Genomic DNA, 8,517 nt, shown 5'->3' with positions numbered 1-8,517 from the left:
ATCCTATCCTCTATGCTATCCTATCTTCAATCCTATCCTATCCTCTATCCTATCCTATCCTCTATCCTATGCTATCCTATCCTCTATCCTATCCTCTATAATATCGTATCCTGTATCATATCCTATCCTCTCTCCTATCCTATCCTCAATCCTATCCTATCCTCTATCCTATCCTATACTCTATCCCGTCCTATCCCCTATCCTATCCTATCGTCAATCCTATCCTATCCTCTATCTTATCCTATCCTCCATCCTATCCTATCCTCTATCCTAGCCTGTATCCTATCCTATCCTCTATCCTATCCTGTACTCTATCCTATCCCATCCTCTATCCTATCCTATCCTCTATCCTATCCTATCCCCTATAATATCGTATCATCTATCCTATCCTATCCTCAATCCTATCCTATCCTATCCTCTGTCCTATAATATCCTCTATCCTATCCTACCCTATATCCTATCCTATCCTCTATCCTATCCTATCCTCTATCCTATCGTCAATCCTATCCTATCCTTTATGCTATCCTATCCTCTATCCTATCCTATCGTCTATCCTATCCTATCCTCTATCCTATCCTATTATCTATCCTATGCTATCCTCTATCCTCTATCCTATCCTATCCTCTATACTATCCTCCATCCTATCCTATCCTCTATCCTATAATATCGTCTATCCTATCCTATTCTCTATCCTATCCTATCCTATCCAATCCTCTATCCTATCCTCTATCCCGTCCTATCCCCTATCCTATCCTATCGTCAATCCTAACCTATCCTCTATGCTATCCTATCCTCTATCCTATCCTATCGTCTATCCTATCCTATCCTCAATCCTATCCTATCCTCTATCCTATCGTATCCTCTATCCTATCCAATCCTCTATCCTATAATATCATCTATCCTACGCTATTCTCTATCCTATCCCATCCTCTTCCCTATCCCATACTCTATCCTACCATATCCTCTATCCTATCCTATCCACTATCCTATCCTATCCTCTTTCCTATCCTAATCTCTATCCTATCCTATCCTCTATCCTATCCTATACTCTAACCTATCCTATCCCCTATAATATCGTATCCTCTATCCTATCCTATCCTCAATCCTATCCTATCCTCTATCCTATCCTATCCTCTATAATATCGTATCCTCTATCCTATCCTATCCTCAATCCTATCCTATCCTCAATCCTATCCTATCCTGTCCTCTGTCCTATAATATCCTCTATCCTATCCTATCCTCTATCCTATCCTATCCTGCATCCTATCCTATCCTCTATCCTATCCTGTACTCTATCCTATCCCATCCTCTATCCTATCCTATCCTCTATCCTATCCTATCCCCTATAATATCGTATCCTCTATCCTATCCTATCCTCAATCCTATCCTATCCTCTATCCTATCCTGTCGTCAATCCTATCCTATCCTTTATGCTATCATATCCTCTATCCTATCCTATCCTCTATCCTATCCTATCCTCTATCCTATCCCATCATCTATCCTATCCTATCCTCTATCCTATCCTATCCTCTATCCTATCCTATCCTCTATCCTATCCTATCCTCTATCGTATCCTATCCTCTATCCTATTCAATCCTATATCCTATACTCTATCCTATCCAATCCTATATCCTATACTCTATCCTATCCTATCCTCTATCCTATCCTATCCTATCCTCTATCCTATAATATCCTCTATCCTATCCAATCCTCTATCCTATCCTCTATCCTATCCTCTATCCTATCCTATCCTATCCTCTATCCTATCCTCTTTCCTATCCTATCCTCTATCCTATCCTATCCTCTATCCTATCCTATCCTCTATCCTATCCTATCCTCTTTCCTATCCTATCCTCAATCCTATCCTATCCACTATCGTATCCTATCCTCTATCCTATTCTATCCTCTATCCTACCCTATCCTCTATAATATCGTATCCTCTATCATATCATATCCTCTTTCCTATAATATCATCTATCCTATCCAATCGCCTATCCTATCCTGTATCCTATCCTATTCTCTATGCTATCCTCTATCCTATCCTATCCTCTATCCTATCCTATCCTCTATCCTATCCTAGCCTCTATCCTATCCTATCCTCTATCCTATCCTATCCTCTAACCTATCCTATCCTCTATCCTATCCTATCCTCTAACTTATCCTATCCTCTATCCTATCTTATCCTCTGTCCTATTCTATACTCTATCCTATCCTTTCCGCCATCCTATCCTATCCTGTCCTCTATCGAATCCTATCCTCTATCCTATCCAATCCCCTATCCTATCCTCTATCCGATCCTATCCTCTATCCTATCCTATCTTCTATAATATCGTTTCCTCTGTCCTATAATGTCCTCTATCCTATAATATCATCTATCCTATCCTATTCTCTATCCTATCCTCTATCCTATCGTATCCTCTATCCTATCTAATCCTCTATCCTATCCTCTATCATATCCTATCCTCTAACTTATCCTATCCTCTATCCTATCTTATCCTCTGTCCTATTCTATACTCTATCCTATCCTTTCCGCCATCCTATCCTATCCTGTCCTCTATCGAATCCTATCCTCTATCCTATCCAATCCCCTATCCTATCCTCTATCCGATCCTATCCTCTATCCTATCCTATCTTCTATAATATCGTTTCCTCTGTCCTATAATGTCCTCTATCCTATAATATCATCTATCCTATCCTATTCTCTATCCTATCCTATCCTATCCTCTATCGTATCCTATCCTCTATCCTATCCTATCCTCGATCCTATCCTCCATCCTATCCTATCCTCTATCCTATCCTATCCTGTATCTATTCTATCCTCTATCCCATCCTATCCTCTATCCTATCCTATCCTCTGTCCTATCCTATCCTCTATAATATCGTATCCTCTATTATATCCTATCCTCTATCCTATCCTATCCTCTATGCTATCCTATCTTCAATCCTATCCTATCCTCTATCCTATCCTATCCTCTATCCTATCCTATCCTATCCTCTATCCTATCCTCTATAATATCGTATCCTGTATCATATCCTATCCTCTCTCCTATCCTATCCTCAATCCTATCCTATCCTCTATCCTATCCTATACTCTATCCCGTCCTACCCCCTATCTTATCCTATCGTCAATCCTATCCTATCCTCTATCCTATCCTATCCTCCATCCTATCCTATCCTCTATCCTAGCCTGTATCCTATCCTATCCTCTATCCTATCCTGTACTCTATCCTATCCCATCCTCTATCCTATCCTATCCTCTATCCTATCCTATCCCCTATAATATCGTATCATCTATCCTATCCTATCCTCAATCCTATCCTATCCTATCCTCTGTCCTATAATATCCTCTATCCTATCCTACCCTATATCCTATCCTATCCTCTATCCTATGCTATCCTCTATCCTATCGTCAATCCTATCCTATCCTTTATGCTATCCTATCCTCTATCCTATCCTATCGTCTAACCTATCCTATCCTCTATCCTATCCTATCTTCTATCCTATGCTATCCTCTATCCTCTATCCTATCCTATCCTCTATACTATCCTCCATCCTATCCTATCCTCTATCCTATAATATCGTCTATCCTATCCTATTCTCTATCCTATCCTATCCTATCCAATCCTCTATCCTATCCTCTATCCCGTCCTATCCCCTATCCTATCCTATCGTCAATCCTAACCTATCCTCTATGCTATCCTATCCTCTATCCTATCCTATCGTCTATCCTATCCTATCCTCAATCCTATCCTATCCTCTATCCTATCGTATCCTCTATCCTATCCAATCCTCTATCCTATAATATCATCTATCCTACGCTATTCTCTATCCTATCCCATCCTCTTCCCTATCCCATACTCTATCCTATCATATCCTCTATCCTATCCTATCCACTATCCTATCCTATCCTCTTTCCTATCCTATTCTCTATCCTATCCTATCCTCTATCCTACCCTATACTCTAACCTATCCTATCCCCTATAATATCGTATCCTCTATCCTATCCTATCCTCAATCCTATCCTATCCTCTATCCTATCCTAACCTCTATAATATCGTATCCTCTATCCTATCCTATCCTCAATCCTATCCTATCCTGTCCTCTGTCCTATAATATCCTCTATCCTATCCTATCCTCTATCCTATCCTATCCTGCATCCTATCCTATCCTCTATCCTATCCTGTACTCTATCCTATCCCATCCTCTATCCTATCCTATCCTCTATCCTATCCTATCCCCTATAATATCGTATCCTCTATCCTATCCTATCCTCAATCCTATCCTATCCTCTATCCTATCCTGTCGTCAATCCTATCCTATCCTTTATGCTATCCTATCCTCTATCCTATCCTATCCTCTATCCTATCCTATCCTCTATCCTATCCCATCATCTATCCTATCCTATCCTCTATCCTATCCTATCCTCTATCCTATCCTATCCTCTATCCTATCCTATCCTCTATCGTATCCTATCCTCTATCCTATTCAATCCTATATCCTATACTCTATCCTATCCAATCCTATATCCTATACTCTATCCTATCCTATCCTCTATCCTATCCTATCCTATCCTCTATCCTATAATATCCTCTATCCTATCCTCTATCCTATCCTCTATCCTATCCTATCCTATCCTCTATCCTATCCTCTTTCCTATCCTATCCTCTATCCTATCCTATCCTCTATCCTATCCTATCCTCTATCCTATCCTATCCTCTTTCCTATCCTATCCTCAATCCTATCCTATCCACTATCCTATCCTATCCTCTATCCTATTCTATCCTCTATCCTACCCTATCCTCTATAATATCGTATCCTCTATCATATCATAACCTCTTTCCTATAATATCATCTATCCTATCCAATCGCCTATCCTATCCTGTATCCTATCCTATTCTCTATGCTATCCTCTATCCTATCCTATCCTTTATCCTATCCTATCCTCTATCCAATCCATTCCTCAATCCATTCGTATCCAATATCCTATCCTATCCTCTATCCTATCCTATCCTCTATCCTTTCCTATCCTCTATCCTAACCTATCCTCTATCCTATCCTATTCTCTATCCCATCCTATCCTCTATCCTATCCTATCCTCTATCCTACCCTATCCTCTATCCTATCCTATCCTCTATCCTATCCTATCCTCTATCCTATCCTATCCTCTATCCTATCCTATCCTCTATCCTATCCTATCCTCCATCCTATCCTATCCTCTATCCACTATCCTATCCTCTATCCTATCCTATCCTCTATCCTATCCTAGCCTCTATCCTATCCTATCCTCTATCCTATCCTATCCTCTAACCTCTCCTATCCTCTATCCTATCCTATCCTCTATCCTATCCTATCCTCTATCCTATCCTATCCTCTATCCTATCCTATCCTCTATCCTATCCTATCCTCTATCCTATCCTATCATCTATCGTATCCTATCATGTATCCGATCAAATCGCCTATCCTTTCCTATCCTCTATCCTACCCTATCCTCTATCCTATCCTATCCTCTGTCCCATCCTATCCTCTATCCTATCCTATCCTCTATCCTATCCTATGCTCTATCCTATCCTATCCTTCTCTCCTATCCTATCTTCTATCCTATCCTATCCTCTATCCTATCCTATCCTCTATCCTATCCTGTCCTCTATCCTATAATATCATCTATCCTATCCTATCCCCTATAATATCGTATCCTCTATCCTATCCTATCCTCTATCCTATTCTATCCTTCTCTCCTATCCTATCCTCTATCCTATCCTATCCTCTATCCTATCGTATCCTCTATCCTATCCAATCCTCTATCCAATCCTCTATCCTATCCTATCCTCTAACTTATCCTATCCTCTATCCTATCTTATCCTCTGTCCTATTCTATACTCTATCCTATCCTTTCCGCCATCCTATCCTATCCTGTCCTCTATCGAATCCTATCCTCTATCCTATCCTCTATCCTATCCTATCCTCTATCCTATCCTATCCTCTATCCCATCCTGTCCTCTATCCTATAATATCATCTATCCTATCCTATTCTCTATCCTATCCTATCCTATCCTCTACCGTATCCTATCCTGTATCCGATCCAATCCCCTATCGTCTCCTCTATCCTATTATATTCTCTATCCTATCCTCTATCCTATCGTATCCTCTATCCTATCCAATCCTCTATCCTATCCTGTCCTCTATCCTATAATATCATCTATCCTATCCTATTCTCTATCCTATATTATCCTATCCTCTATCGTATCCTATCCTCTATCCTATCCAATCCTATATCCTATTCTCTATCCTATCCTATCCTCTATCGTATCCTATCCCCTATCCTATCCTATCCTCTATCCTATTCTATCCTCTATCCTATCCTATCCTCTATCGTCTCCTGTCCTCTATACTATCCAATCCCCTATCCTATCCAATCCCCTATCCTATCCTCTATCCTACCCTTTCCGCTCTGCTATCCTATCCTCTATCCTATCCAATCCTATATCGTATCCTCTATCCTATCATATCCTCTATCCTATCCTATCCTCTATCCTATCCAAACCTTTATCCTATCCTATCCTCTATCCTATCCTATCCCCTATCCTATCCTATCCTCTATCCTATCCTATCCGCTATCCTATCCTATCCTCTATCCTATCCTATCCTCTATCCTATCCCATTCTCTATCCTATCCTATCCTCTTTCCTATCCTATTGTCCATCCTATCGTATCCTTTATCCTATCTTATCCTCTCACCAATCCTATCCTCAATCCTATCCTATCCCCTATCCTATCCTATCCTCTATCCTATCCTATCCTCTATCCTATCCTATCCTCTATCCTATCCTATCCTCCAACCTATCCTATCCTCTATCCTATCCTCTATCCTATCCCATCCTCTATCCTATTCTATCCTTCTTTATCATCCTATCCTCAATCCTATCCTATCCTCTATCCTATCCTATCCACTATCCTATTCTATCCTTCTCTCCTATCCTATCCTCTATCCTATCCTATCCTCTATCCTATCGTATCCTCTATCCTATCCAATCCTCTATCCTATCCTCTATCCTATCCTATCCTCTAACTTATCCTATCCTCTATCCTATCTTATCCTCTGTCCTATTCTATACTCTATCCTATCCTTTCCGCCATCCTATCCTATCCTGTCCTCTATCGAATCCTATCCTCTATCCTATCCTCTATCCTATCCTATCCTCTATCCTATCCTATCCTCTATCCTATCCTATCCTCTATCCTATCCTATCCTCTATCCTATCATATCCTCTATCCTATCCTATCCTCTATCCTATCCTATCCTCTATCCTATCCTATCCTCTATCGTCTCCTGTCCTATACTCTATCCTATCCTATCCTCTATCCTATCCTATCCTCTTTCCTATCCTATCCTCTATCCTATCCTATCCTCTATCCTATCCTATCCACTATCCTATCCTATCCTCTATCCTATCCTATCCTCTATCCTATCCTATCGTCTATCCTATCCTATCCTCTATCCTATCCTATCCTCTATCCTATCCTCTATCCTATCCTCTATCCTATCCTATCCTCTATCCTATTCTATCACCTATCCTATCCTATCCTCTATCCTATCCTCTATCCTATCCTATCCTATCCTCTATCCTATCCTATCCTATCCTCTATCCTATCCTATCCTATCCTCTATCCTATCCTATCCTCTATCCTATCCTATCCTCTATCCTATCCTATCCTCTATCCTATCCTATCCTCTATCCTATCCTATCCTCTATCCTATCCTATCCTCTATCCTATCCTATCCTCTATCCTATCCTATCCTCTATCCTATCCTATCCTCTAACCTATCCTATCCCCTATCCTATCCTCTATCCTACCCTATCCTCTATCCTATTCTATCCTTCTCTATTATCCTATCCTCTAGACTATCCTATCCTCTATCCTATTCTATCCTTCTCTCCTATCCTATCCTCTATCCTATCCTATCCTCTATCCTATCGTATCCTCTATCCTATCCAATCCTCTATCCTATCCTCTATCCTATCCTATCCTCTAACTTATCCTATCCTCTATCCTATCTTATCCTCTGTCCTATCCTATCCTCTATCCTATCCTATCCTCTATCCTATCCTATCCTCTATCCTATCCTATGCTCTATCCTATCCTATCCTCCATCCTATCCTATCCTCTATCTTATCCTATCCTCTATCCTATCCTATCCTCTATCCTATCCCATTCTCTATCCTATCCTATCCTCTTTCCTATCCTATCCTCTATCCTATCCAATCCTATTTCGTATCCTCTATCCTATCCTATCCTCTATCCTATCCTATCCTCTATCCTATCCAAACCTTTATCCTATCCTATCCTCTATCCTATCCTATCCCCTATCCTATCCTATCCTCTATCCTATCCTATCCTCTATCCTATCCTATCCTATCCTCTATCCTATCCTATCCTCTATCCTATCCTATCCTCTATCCTATCCTATCCTCTATCCTATCCTATCCTCTATCCTATCCTATCCTCTATCCTATCCTA

The sequence above is a fragment of the Halictus rubicundus genome, unplaced genomic scaffold (genome assembly GCF_050948215.1).
Source record: "Halictus rubicundus isolate RS-2024b unplaced genomic scaffold, iyHalRubi1_principal scaffold0054, whole genome shotgun sequence".
Taxonomy (NCBI): Eukaryota; Metazoa; Arthropoda; class Insecta; order Hymenoptera; family Halictidae; genus Halictus; species Halictus rubicundus.
Note: the sequence above shows the minus strand (reverse complement) of the source record.